This window comes from Pinus tabuliformis, chromosome X, assembly GCF_031772625.1.
Source record: "Pinus tabuliformis cultivar Carrire ecotype Pingquan chromosome X, CPIR1, whole genome shotgun sequence".
Classification (NCBI taxonomy): Eukaryota; Viridiplantae; Streptophyta; class Pinopsida; order Pinales; family Pinaceae; genus Pinus; species Pinus tabuliformis.
In genome coordinates this window covers 48471456-48485484 of record NC_142308.1, presented here as the reverse complement: position 1 = coordinate 48485484, position 14029 = coordinate 48471456, and the positions used below count along the sequence as shown (strand labels likewise).

At 34.1% G+C, this 14029-nt stretch overlaps 1 pseudogene; it reads right to left on the bottom strand.

Annotated features, from left to right (window-relative positions):
• Positions 1 to 1403: 1403 nt before the first annotated feature.
• On the bottom strand, positions 1404 to 2859 carry LOC149138260 (UDP-glycosyltransferase 79A6-like; annotated as a pseudogene).
• Positions 2860 to 14029: the final 11170 nt, after the last annotated feature.

Genomic DNA, 14029 nt, shown 5'->3' with positions numbered 1-14029 from the left:
ATGTACATTTAACTATTTGCATGCAATTTTTTTTTTAAACGCCAGTCTTTGTCAAATCATCTCACCATTTTTTATAAATACCTAAGTCAATTATATAATCTCCTCATTGTAATACACATTATTTATCCACCCTGAATAGTCGTTTTCATTATGACTTGATGATTAGCTGTATACATAGGAATTCTGTCGAGTTGGTAAAAGAAAATAATTACCAATTCTTTCATTTTTTTCCCAATCATTTCTAAAATTTACTCTCATTTATGACACGGCGTTTCTAATTTATTTTAGATATAATTAAAAATAACGTCAATACTATACCACCACCGTTGTAGATTTTACTATAGTTATAATATATTAATATTAATTTCTTGATATTGTCTTTTCTGTAAGAACATTGTTAGAATGTTGAATCAACTCATCGGTTAATTTGAATAATAAAAAATTAAATTAAAAAAAAAAAACTAAAAAATTGATAATCTCATAAATTATCTAATCTCATAAACGTTAAAATTTTAGTTCATGTTGCCACTATGGATATGGAAGCGTATCGTCTGTAAATGGAAGCATATCGTGGCCAATCTTGTCATTGGGGTTCCTAACATGCATCTCAGTCTCAGTTTTGGTTAATTTTGTTAAAATATCAACAGCGATTCAGTCTCAGTTTTGGTTAATTTTGTTAAAATATCAATAGCGATTCTATATGCGGAAAGACTTAAAGAATCAAAGTCTGAAGGCACTTCCAAGCTATGCTCTCTCAGCTAGATGGTGTAAAAAATTGAAGGGGATTGAGATGCCAACTTGAGGACCAAACAGATAAATTTATAGCCAAGCTTCCATCAAGCTTCTGATGGCTATGTGTTAGGTGTTCCACAGATCAAGGTAGAGAACTCCAGATAGAGTAATGGACCACTTCAGTAGCTCCCAACAATAAATTTATTAACTGCAGTTGATTTCCTTAATTTAAGGAAATTACTGCATAGTTTCCAAAAATTAAGCAGTTTAGTTCCATAATTGTAACCAGCATTTGTTAAAATAATTAATGGAGATTAACCAATTTAACTAAAATGGAAATTTTAACTATTTCAATTTGGTGAACTGAACCTAGGTCAAGTGTAAAATTTAAGAATAATCTGGAATTTGCTAAGGGATATGCTAACGAATCGAAATCGTAATAAGGATGCCTATAAGGATGCTAAGGAATCGAATCGAAATCGACCCACAGTATAAAGAAGAACAGTAAAATTTGAATTAACGCAACATAGCAGTCATCATAATTATAAAGCACAGGGAATTCAAATACAAATTTTCACCCCATGTAGTTATTGAACACAGGGATTTTAAATACAAAGTATCATCTGCCATTTACTTATGACGAAAAGGGCATCTCACGTGCTGAATTCGATTCAATGACACCCATGTCCGCCCTTAGCGGAGGCCAATGCGAGCAGCTGCTGTATCAACATATCGCTCTTCAGATCCTTTACAGCTTTCCCTATTCAATATCATCTTTCTGAACACATCTCCCATCTGCGATGCCCTCTGCCTCACCTCCTTCCCCTCTTCCGGCGCCATTACTGCCATCACACCTCTGCAAATGTCCTCCCTGCTGGCGCCGCCGTCGGCCCCTCTAACGACCTCCACACCCACTTTCAATTCAGTGACAATCAATCTGGCATTCAACCCCTGATCCCATTGCATCGGCAGAGCGATGAAAGGCAATCCCACGCTCATTCCCTCCATGAGAGAGTTCCAACCACAATGCGTCAGAAAAGCGCCAGTCGAAGAATGTGATAAAATCTCTTTCTGTGGCGCCCAGTCGGTCAATACCAACCCTCTGTCCCCAATCCGTTTTTCAAAATCCTCGGGCAATGAAGTCGAGCCGCCGGCAAAATGCAATACTAAAATAAATGGGTGCCCACTCGCTTCCAATCCCATAGCCGCCTCTCGGATCTCTTCACACGAAAGAAAACATTCGGTGCCGAAGGAGGCATACACAACGGAAGAAGCGGCCTTCCTTCCAAGCCATTTCAAGCACTCTGAGTCCAGAGACCCGGAATTTGATTGCGGAATTAGCGGGCCGACGGGAATGACCGGTTTCCCGATGATCCGCTGGAAATAGTCAATGAACTTCCCTTCAATCTCGACGCACAATTTTATTGCTATCGCCTGACAACCATCGATACATGTGACTAGCCGATCTGTACCCCTCAAACCATCGCTATCGTTTCTTGTGTGAAATATGTTGAGGTTAAACTGCGCTTCAAACGGCCGCCATGAGATGGTGGATGAGGGGTAGCCCGGCGGAGGCATCATTAGATCGTCTGCGGTGATGTGTTCTCCATATTCGGCATTGAGCGGTGAGAGCTGATAACTCGAATACGCTGCGCCGAAGGTGAGGAAGAAGACGGTGGGTATGCCGAGCTTCGTTGCCGCTCGAGGAGTCCAGTATTGAGCCAAGTCGAAGACTACCACATCCGGAGCAAGGCGGCGCAGTAGGCTTTCGAAGGGCTTCTCTAAGAGGTGCACTGCGCGGACCAAGAGAGGCCATAGATGGGCCGGCGCGTTGGACGTGCACTCGATCCCGGCAGGCAACCCTTCCACCGCCGGCAATGGCAGTTCCACCATCTCAACTTTGCCCGGCGAGTTTCGATTTGTGACGATGACGAGGGGCGCTATCTTGGGAACATTGAGAGGAGTTGTGAGAAAGGAGACATTGATGCCACGGTCTGCGAGTCTGTTGGCTAGCTCTGCGTATGTAGAAAGATGACCGTGAGCGAGCCATGGAAACATCAGAATGTGGAGATCCCTTGAAAATCTCACATCTGAATAGTTGCAGCAGTCTGCACCGTATAAATCCATGAATCTTTAACGCTGTTTTACTATTAGATCTGGGAGGACCGTTGATGCATCAAAAGATCACAACTTTGCCTTCCTGCTTAATGCGCAGAGGTATCCAAAGGACCAATGAAATGAAATGAAAATGTAATAAACGACGTTTCGTTGGTCATAGATACGTGACACGTAAAGTCAAAGAAGGTTGGCTGGACAAACCCGGAGAAAAAAATTAAGAAAAGTTTCCAAGTTCATGGGTTCGGAAGATTCCACATATTGCAAACAGAAGAAGAAAGATTTTTTTAATGGAACATTGAAGAATATAGGTTTTTTTTAAAAGAGTTCTCGAAATGACAAACATGCATGAACATGGCCAGGGGTGACGAGGTGCAACCAGGCGTGGAAATTGACTTATTTTAAGCTTCGGCCCGTATTTTAGGGTTCGTGAAAATTTGTGAACTTGACGTCTAAAATAAAGAACTGGAAATTCATAACTAAGGAGCTTGTCCACAACTTAGTAATCTATCCAACACTCATCCAAATAAATTTTAAGTAATTAATAGAATTTTCAGTATCTAAAGTTTGTATAACAATGTTTAATGATATTTGGTTTAAGTAATTAATAAAATTTTCAGTATCTAAAGTTTGTATAACAATGTTTAATGATATTTGGTAGTTTTCTAGAAACCAAAGTTGAGGATTTTCAATTTTCAAAATAAGAGATTTTTAAAGTATTAGATTTATTTATCAATCAAAATTTCAAAATCAACATTTTCATCAATTTCTCCCCAATTTTGTGCATGATGTTCTGAAAATTGTTTTACCAAATTTTTAAGGTTGGCAACCTTGCTAAATAAGGAACTTCATAACTAAGGAGCTTGTCCATGGCTTAGTAATCTATCTAACACTCATCCAAATAAATTTTAAGTAATTAACTAAAGCCTAGAATTTTCAGTATCTAAAATATGTATAACAGTTTTTAATGCTATTTGGTAGTTTTCTAGAAACGAAAGTTGAGCATTTTAAATTTTCAAAATTAGAGTGGATAAGATGTTTCATACTATTTTGAATCTTCAAAATTGAACTAAATAAGAGGTTTTTAACCAATTTAACTAATTTAACTAAAATATAATCAATTTAATTCTATTTCAAATATCACTAGATATTAAATCTATTTATGTATTTAAGAATATATTTAAAAAATCACTCCGAACCATCATGTTTGGCCATTCCCGTATACTTTGAAATTACATGCTATTGAGAGGTCGCAAATTTCATGGTGATAATTTTAAGAAATCATGGTTTGGCTTTTGGATTTCTTTTTTCAAATACACACCTATAAAAAAACCAAGAAATAATATTTGTTGGATTTTTTTTTTCAAATGCATATAGGAATTCCTAAATAATAATAATTTCTTAACTCAAACTTTAAATTATAAATATTTTTTTGAAATTAAAAATATAGAAATTATAAATCAAAAATTAAATTGAATTTTAAATCATTCATACATCCTAACCTTCTCATACCTCAGGGGCTGAAATTTACCTGAAATTGTGTTGTATTTTTACTTTTATTTAATTAAGTTAAAAAAATGAAAACCAAATATTTGTTTTTTATTTTTAGTCAAGCATCTTATTTTTTGGATCTGGAAATTATGGTAAAACTAGATTGAAAACTAAGTGGCGTCGGTTGTATTTTTATTTTTATTTAATTAAGTTAAAAAATGAAAAACAAATATTTATTTTTAATTTTAGTCAAACGAATCTTATGTTTTTGGATTTGGAAATTGCAATTAAACTAAAATTTGAATCTGTTAGTGAGGGAAGATTGAAAACTTCCATATATAATATACGTATGGACTAGAATGTTAAAAAAAAAGTTTCCGGGTTGACAAATGTTTGAACATTTTGTCTTCTATTTTATACATTGTTATAGATGTGTTGCTAATGGTAAAACTACATAAAATATTAAAGAAAAATGAAAATGTGCATGATTAGAATTTTCTGAGCCTTTTTAGAAGAATGAAAAAAGATTCTAAACCTTTTTAGAAAAATGAAAAAGGTTCTTGATTAGACTTTTCCCTTCCTTGTTTTGGAGTTTATGAGAAAATCGCTTAATATGGTTTGTACAGGCATGAGAAGGAGTTGTGTATGCTGAAGGTTGTTTATGAATTAAACTCTAGTCTTGATCTATTAAAAAAAAAAAAAAAACCTTAAATTAACGTTCTAGCAAAGTTTGGGATAATCCAATTGTCAACCCAAAGATAAATTTACGAGAACAATTTGTAATTGTTCAATCCTTTTGCTTTAATAGTGAAAATTTATAGTTGAATGGTCAACAAAAAGTCCACACTGTCCATATTTGTTTTCAAGTGCCCTGTTGCTTGAAGATTGTCCAGATTGGGGATCACTTGTTGATATTTCAGCCATTTGTTTTTGTTAGAGATTGATATATCTATGTGAAATATGGAAGTTTGCAATTATAAGCACAACTTTGACAATTTGGTATAAAGAATGTTGTGTTAAGCATGAATAAACGCTGGTAGTTGTTACTTTTAGTAAATTGCCATAATTTCACTATATTTTCAACATCGTACAATGTAAGATGATTAGTATTATACTCACATTAAAAGCTCGAGTGACCATTCTCACGCACACATGTTGTACACTGCTCATTAGTATCTATGTGAAAATTATATGATTCTACCTTAAATCTTTATGAACAAATATAGAAGAGTTAAATGTAGGAAAATCCAATATTACTAGTTTAGTTTATTAACATGAAAGTGGTTTATTGGCGTAAAACGTAAAGAAAAAATATATAAAATATAAAAACGTCATGAAATTCTCATATCTCATTTGACCGGCAAGGGGAATTTGAAATTGCAGGCAGGGAAGATGCCTTCTGGATCGCCCGAAACCGCGGCGCAAAAGCTGTCTTGATTGTGTGGTGGACAATCCCAAGAGACTTTCCAAGGAAGGCATTTTTTGGTCAGGTCTATCATGGATTTCAAAGCAGCAGGTCAATGTCTGCAGTTTCTTTCAACAAAACCGGAACCGGTGTATAAAGAGGTTGCATTACTTCAAGGCGTAGCTGCCTCTGGGTGTGTAGGTTCGGGATTATACTATGTTTGACTCGCAGCGTCCTATTGGACATCAAACATATATAACACTCCCCAGCGGTTTTGATGAGAGGAACATGGAGCTAGAAGCAGCCGAACTTTCTTCTCGTATTGGATGACTTGTTAAGTCGCTCGTGATAACTGATTTTTGTTATATTTTATATGGTATTTATACGTTAAATATAATGCTCCTCGTTTGTTCGTGATTTTTTTATTAATTTTTATTTAGTATATGTTCTAGAAATTAGATATCGACAGACATATATACTTTCCCTACATCTCTAGTTATCTAGTTTTAATATTTTAAGCTACCGTGTGTGACTATTATTAAAAAAAACTTAAACCCAAGTTTGCCTTCTTTTCTCATTCTTTAAGATAAGGCGTCTTCCTCCTTTTTTTTTCCTTAATTTAAAATTATCTTTTTCATTAATAATATATATATATTTTTTATTGTTATATGCATTTTCCCTATTTTTTTAATTTAAAAGGGTCTTTTTAATTAATAATATATTCTTTTATTTTTATATGTATTTTCTTTGTTTTTAAGATAATAGTGACTATATTTTGTACCATTTGGATATTTATTTTTATATGCATTTTTTCCCTTAAAAATGTTTTTTTTAATTAATAATATATTTTTTTATTCTTATATGTATTTTTTTTGTTTTTAAGATAAAAGTGATTATACTCTATACCATTGGGATATAAAAGATAATACTTTTATGACCTAATTAATATTAATATTATATATTTCATGAGGTTTGTAATTTTAGATTACGGCTTTGGTTTTGGAAAAATTTAGGCTTATTCATGAAGCCATGGAACTCATCATTTATCATTTGATCTCTCAACAACAGTCATAACCTCAGCACTAGTTTGGGTGAGATTGCTAAACCTATCCTTGCATGTCTGGAATTTCTCTTCGCTAAAAGCCATTGGAAATGCAATTGGGAAATTTTACTACAGGTGCCCAAAAACAAAGGAATATCCCAGAACCACCTATGCAGGCATCTCTGTGGAAATGGACTTCCGCACCGGATTCCCCACTGAAATAAACCTAACAAGTAAAGAGTATGTGTGGAACCAGAAACTCGATTATGAAAGTGGCTATGAAAGTGTCCTCTTTAGATGTCTTTGAGACAGGCCATCTAGCATAAAATTGCCCAAAAGCCTCCCAAAAACATTCTGCTAGAAAGAATCACCACATATCTACATGGTGGGAAGGAGCACAAAAAGAACATTACACTATCATCAAGGAATAATACTCTCCATAAAGCTCTGAATCGCAAGAAATCAGGCAAGAAAGAAACAACTCTCAATACAAGCAGGGGGAAAGCCCCGCCCAAGAGCAAAAAAGTGAACTAAACAACCCCTCAAGCATCAATAGTTATGAGGATTCAATACCGCACAAAATAAATCTTCATTTAACAGTAAAGTAGATCTCCCATACCAAACTTCTTCTCTGAATATCTTCAAAAGGACGAACACAACAGATCCCGAAGCTAAGACACCAATGTCCCAAGAACCAAAAGAGATAAAGGAGATGTAAGATAAAAGAAGTTGGAAGACCGTACAACAAAAAAGAAAAAGAAAATGAAAGCTACAATGTCCCAAGAACCAGAAGAGATGAAGGAGATGCAAGATAAAGGAAGTTGGAAAATCGTATAGGAAAAAAAGAAAGCTACAACACCAATCTCTCCAAGAAAGATGAGAAGCGAGACAATTAAGAACTAATAAAATTATAGGTCCTATAGACTAATTTGGTCTCAGTGGACGCTAACCACCACCACCACCATCATCAATAATTAATTTTTTATTATTAAAATTTTAAAAAAATTATTAACTTTTTTTTATATGTGAAGAAATTGTGATTTTTTTTGTTATTTAAAATTTATTTTTCAATATATAAATTGATTTAATATTTTTAAATTCAAATTTATGTAATTTATAATGATTGGAAAATTTCTTTTAGACAAAAAATCAATATTAAACAAATAAGTCAAAAAGCTAACTACTTAATCAAAAATTAATTTGAACTTTTAAAAAAACATAAAATAAAAATATAAAATGTATTATTAGAAATTAGTATAAAACAATATATTATTTATAGATTAAAAATTATAAAAAAATACACAATAAGCTAGCTATGAACAGGGGTGTGATTACTTGCAAATAGATTCCAAACGCCAAATTCTACAGTTTGGAGTTGGTGATGAGACTTACTTTCTTATTGCTTATAGTTAAAAAGATCATATATAAATAGAAACTTTAAAAGACTTTCTAGAACACTCAAATTATATAGATTTCCTAACTCAAAATTGTAATTCCAATAAATCTCGACCAAATGTCAATCAAAATTGACCAAAAAAATACATATAAAAGGGTTTAATATAATTTATAGAAGAAAAAATATTTTTTCATGGTAATCTGGTTTACGATTTCAAGCAAGATTGTGATTTTGTATTACTTAATATACATTTTTAGATGCATAAATAGATTCACCAGGGGTGCTTGAATTCTACAAATTAAACAACTTAAACTCAAATTTTGAAAAATATATGTTGGATTTTGGTTAAAATTAACCATAAAAAATGCTCTGGAAAAGTTATTTCGTCTATAAATTCAATTACGCCATTAAAAGACCCAAAACATAAAAACTCTAAATTACTACAAATTAAAATATTACTTTTCCATTACGCTTAGCCCACCCTTTAAATGTAAATAAAATTCTAATAATAATTTATTATTTTTAAACATTTCAAAAATCAATCTAATAAAATTGATTATAATTAAATTTAGAAATTAAAATCATTATTTAAATATTTTAGTCCAAAAAACATTAAAGTTATATAAATTATTTATACATTATTTAGAATTGTTAATGATAAACTATTTTCTCTTCTTGTGTTAAATTATATATTGACCAAATTGTCAAATTATATAAATTTCATGTTAAAAAAATATAAGTCATAAACTTCTTTACAATTATAAAAACTAAGAAGGATGCATGATACTCCCTCATTGTCATTGTTAAGAAAACCATACAAACATTCTAGAACATGATGGCGCTAGGTGGTTTGATATACCTGGGCATATTTAGGGATATTTTTCCATTTGTGGACTCAAGTTGCTCCATCCTCTTTTGGAGCAACACATTGGTTTTGAGAGGGGAGGTTACATCACTTGTTTTCCCAGTTCATTTTCCTCACTCCCCTTTATTTGTGGTTGTCTCACTGGCTTCATTTTCTACACTTGATATGGGAGTCTAGTCTTTTATAGAGCTTCCTTGGCAATTACTAGAGTGGGTTGTTCAGTTCATTTTTCAGTTGAGTTGTCTTTTAGGAAGTGCTTCACACTATCAAGTAGATATTTGGGGCAGAACTTTAATAATCCCTTCACTCTCCCTCTCAATTGGAAGGCTCAATTAAGACCTTTAAGTAGGATCTACGTCCCCACTTTGGTTTGCTTGAGAGGGTATGAACTTGTCTTGGTTGTCATGATTGGTTGTCAATTGGTATGTTTTCTAAAAGAAGTATTCCAGTTGTCATGATTGTGCGTGATATAGATCGTATCAAGGGATATGCAGGACAATGACCTTTGCATTGACTTCGACCTGGCCCTAAGGGCACTGATAAGCACAGTTTTCTTGTAGATAGGCTTGGGCATTGTTCTCCCTGAGAACGCAAAAGGAGGCCTTCTTGAGATAATTCATGTGATGCTACATTCATATCATGATTCGACTAAGGTCAACATTCTGGGCTTGGTCCCCTTGATCATTTGGTCAATGAGTAAAGTTGATTCACTTATCACAACGAGGGACTTGAGGCAGAGATCACGGATAATTTTGGCACCCAAGAGGAGCCTGTATGCTTCAGCTTTATTATTCAAATCATTATCTAGTCCACATTCGTAGGAGCAACTTATTTCCCTTTAGGATCAAATATGACTCCCCCTACTCTTGCTCTTCTTAGATTGTGTTTGGAGGCCGAAGAGCGAGGGTTTCCTTTGTTCCTTTAAGAAATATGCAAACTCCCTATCCTTTAGTCTGTTATTCCAATTGGTTAAAGTGGGTAGACTTTTCTATGTCTTTAGAGTGTTGTGAGGAGTTTTATCCATCACAAATTTAAACCATAGTGCTTCTTCCACTTGCAGTCATTGTTGGTCAAACCTATTATTACCTTTGCAGAGGGTTGTTTTTGTTAAGCGGCCTGATGCTTTGGCTGTAATCTCCTTTGCATGGCCTTTTTGTTTTGGAATATATATTTGTTTTGATCTAACTAGATCTCCAACATAAGTTTGCAGGAATATTGATCCAAAACTGCTTTATTAGGTTATTTTTTAGGGAGTAGGTGTAGCTCAAATTCCATTGGGTGAAATAATCAACTATATTCCTCTCAAAATCTACTTGAATAGGTAGAGGATGATACATGACTTTCCAAAAACTTTGGGAGAATGAGCATGAAAGAAACACGTGTTGGGTGGTCTCCTTTACATTCAGACATAGTGGACAGATGGATGGCCCCTAAATGTTGTGTTTTTTGAGGTCGTCGGCAGTTAATATCTTCCCTCTAAGGAGGGTCCAAATGAAGGGATTCATTTTGGGAAGACTTTTAGATTTCTAGATTAGTTTCTAATATGGCCATGGGGCATGTGCCTATTGGTCTTCTTGGAGATATTTGCAGGCACTCTTAAACATTCATATCCCTCCTGTCAAGTTCCATTTAAAACTATCCTAGTGGTTAAAATAGGTAGCATTGCACCTTTTAGGTGTTGAAGGAGGAGTCGCCATTGATGTTGAAAATCTATTGGAATGGTGAAAGGTTTCCATCCTTTCCAAGAGCTATCATTTTGGAGCTAATATGAGAGTTGATCCAGTTCAATAATGCCCTTTCCTACAAGCCATGTCTTGAGATGTTGGATTTCAGGGGTGGAGATCTTGGGCTTGCCATGATGCTTTCATCCCAAAGATTGATATCTTGTCCTCCCCCTGGAATTTTGGAAGTGTGGGCTTGAATGTGGGGAAGGGTTTTTTTGCATAGTTTCTTGATTTGTGAACCGGGCATGGAAGGGATTTGGGCTTGTAGGAGTTGTTATTGATTGGAACTCACGTATTTCTCTTCTAAGACTTTTTTCCACCATGATGGTCCTTCTTCTATTAGTCTCCAAGTTATTTGCGCCCCCATATATAAATTCATCAGTCTAGGATGTTTGATGGCAATTCCTCCTCTCATATGGCACTATCACCTTTTTCCAGCTAAGAATGTTGAATTTTTTTATTTTTGTCTTGCTTCCCTACCATAGGAATTTCCTAATGGTGATCTCTATTTTCTTTTGGATGCTAGCTGGGGCTTGCAAGATTTCAAATTGGTACACAAGGAGAGATAATAGAACAAAATTGAATAGAATGAAGCTACCTACTAGATTGAGCCAATACATTCCCCATTGTTGTCGTTTTCTTTTCATTCTATATATGACTTCTATCCAAATTTCAATTTTAAGCGTTTTCTTGGAGATAAGCATACCTAGGTATTTGAAGTGAGTCCACTCCATTTTGCAGGGCACTCCAAATATCTGAGAGATGTGTTGAAGAGTTCAATGGGAGGTATTCCATCCATTTATGCAACTCTTAAGATTATTGGAAAGTTCTCCTGATACCTCCAAGAATTGGTTCATGGTGGACTTAAATCTTCTCGCCACTATGGGGGATGCTTCTACTATAAGCAGGGTATCATCAATGAATCAGGAGTGGTTCATTTTTTTTTTCCTATGTTGTACTAAACTCTTGTGATAAGTGCTCTTTTCCCCTCATGCTATAGCTTCCTACTAAGAGATTATGCCATAATAGTGTAGAGGAATGGGGAGATTGGACATCCTTTTCTAATCCCCCTAGAGCTTTGAAAAAATTCCCTTGGCCTTCCATTTACAAGAGGAGCTATCCATTTCTTATGGAGCAGGCCTTGATGAAGTCAATGATTTCCCTAACAAAATTAAATTTCTTCATGAAAGAAAAGAGGAAAGAGTTTCTAACCCTATCGAAGGCATTGGTCATATCAAGAATGAGGATGAAACCTTGCTCATATCGGGAAAGACTAGATTGGATGGCTTCCTGCACTAAGAGAATAGTATCCACTATCTACTTGTTTTTTATGAACCCACCATGGTTTTAAGAAATCAACTCGGGGAGGATAATATTTAGACGATTTGCAAGGATCTTGGTTATGACGTTATATGAGGAATTACATAAAGAGATGGGGAAAAAAAAATTGAGAGAAGAAGGCCTAGATTCTTTAGGTATCATGGCAAGAAGGGTGGAATTGGTATTTGGCTCCATTGAATCACCTTGAGTTAATATTTTTCAATGAACTCCCAATATGTGCATGTGCAGTAGAAGGCTATTGAAAATCCATCAAGTCTCGGTGCTTTGCCTCGATGCATGCTCTAAATGGCTCTTTGTAGTTCCTCTTTGTCCACTGGCTTAGTCAAGGCTGCATTTTCCTCCTTTGTTACCATTTTAGGTATTGTTCTAAGGATGTCTTTGTAGTTGTCTAGTTCTAAGTATGCAAGCCCAGAATGTGGAATTAGTAGAATTTGAATTGGTCAAGTAACAAATAATGCCTTGCAAGATGTTGTCATATATCTATAATTACATGTTTCAAATGATTTTTCACATGAAAATACATAACACAACTTATGGATTACCATGCACAAAATATAAATAAAGATGTTATGTGAATTGCTTGGATATGGTTTTTAAGTATCGGGAAATCAAGGAAAGATGCTTCATTTTTAGATAATACCCTAGTAATGTTAGATTTTCAATAGCAACTAAATTTGATGTCGATTCATTTGGGGAGTTTAGATTTTTTACTCGTTATGGACAATATGAAACAAAATTTGGGTACCCAAAATGTGGAATTGGTAGAAATTGAATTGGTCAAGTAATAAATAATGTGCCTTGCAAGATGTTGTCATATATCTATAATTCCATGTTTCAAATATTTTTTCTTGTGAAAATATATAACAAAATTTATGGATTACGACGCACAAAGAGAAATAAATATGTTATGTGAATGTCTTGGATATTATTTTTAAGTTTTGGGAAATCCAAGAAAGATGCTCCATTTTTAAATAATACCCTCTTAATGTTAGATTTTCAATATCAACTAAATTTGATGTCAATTCATTAGGGGAGGTTATATCTCTTTACTCAATTTAACCATTTTTATCATAAAAAATAACCTTTCTCCTTAAATATTATTATAAAAAGAGCACATAATAGTGATATTAATTATTCTAAATATTTATTTTTAAAAATGTTCAAAACTAAATGGAAAAAATGTACTCAATATTTTAATTTAAAATAAAATACATTTCTTAAGTGCGTTGCACTTGCAACAAACAAAAACAACAGGCACTATATCGATTATAAAAAAAAAGATTATGTCAAAGTTATCAATAAAATTGAACTAAAAAACAAAAAAGAGTAAAGGCCAAGGTGGCCCATTACATTACATTTCTACAAACTTATATTCTCTTCCAAAGATGTTTCTACAAACTTATATTCTCTTCCAAATATGATTTGTCTAGTAACGAATTCTTTTATAACATAGCATCTTCACAAAGAGAGTTAGCAACACAGATGCGTTCTCAAAAAAGGAAAACATGACTAAAATTGATTTGATGGAACTCGTTTGGTATCAGTTTGTCGTGAATGTGATTGTTCATACACTGGACAATGAGCTACGAATATTCATTTTTCCATTGCACAATTATAACTTTAAACTCTTTTTGATTGTTTGATCCTTGTCCCGAGATTGCTTCTACGACCCAAAAAGAAAAGGAGTTTGAAACATGCAAAAAACAAGTCTAAATAGGGGCCATTGCAATAACTCGAAGGAACATTCTTGTAGATGCCTGCCATGTTTATAAGAAAAGTAATTCAAGGGATGTGAGGGAAAGCCAGGCCAAGCCCTCATTGATGTGATGATGTGAGTGAAGGATATTGTTTATATTTAAAAAGATTAGTGATGTGAGGGAAAGCAAGGCCAAGGTCATTGATTGATGTGATGATTTCA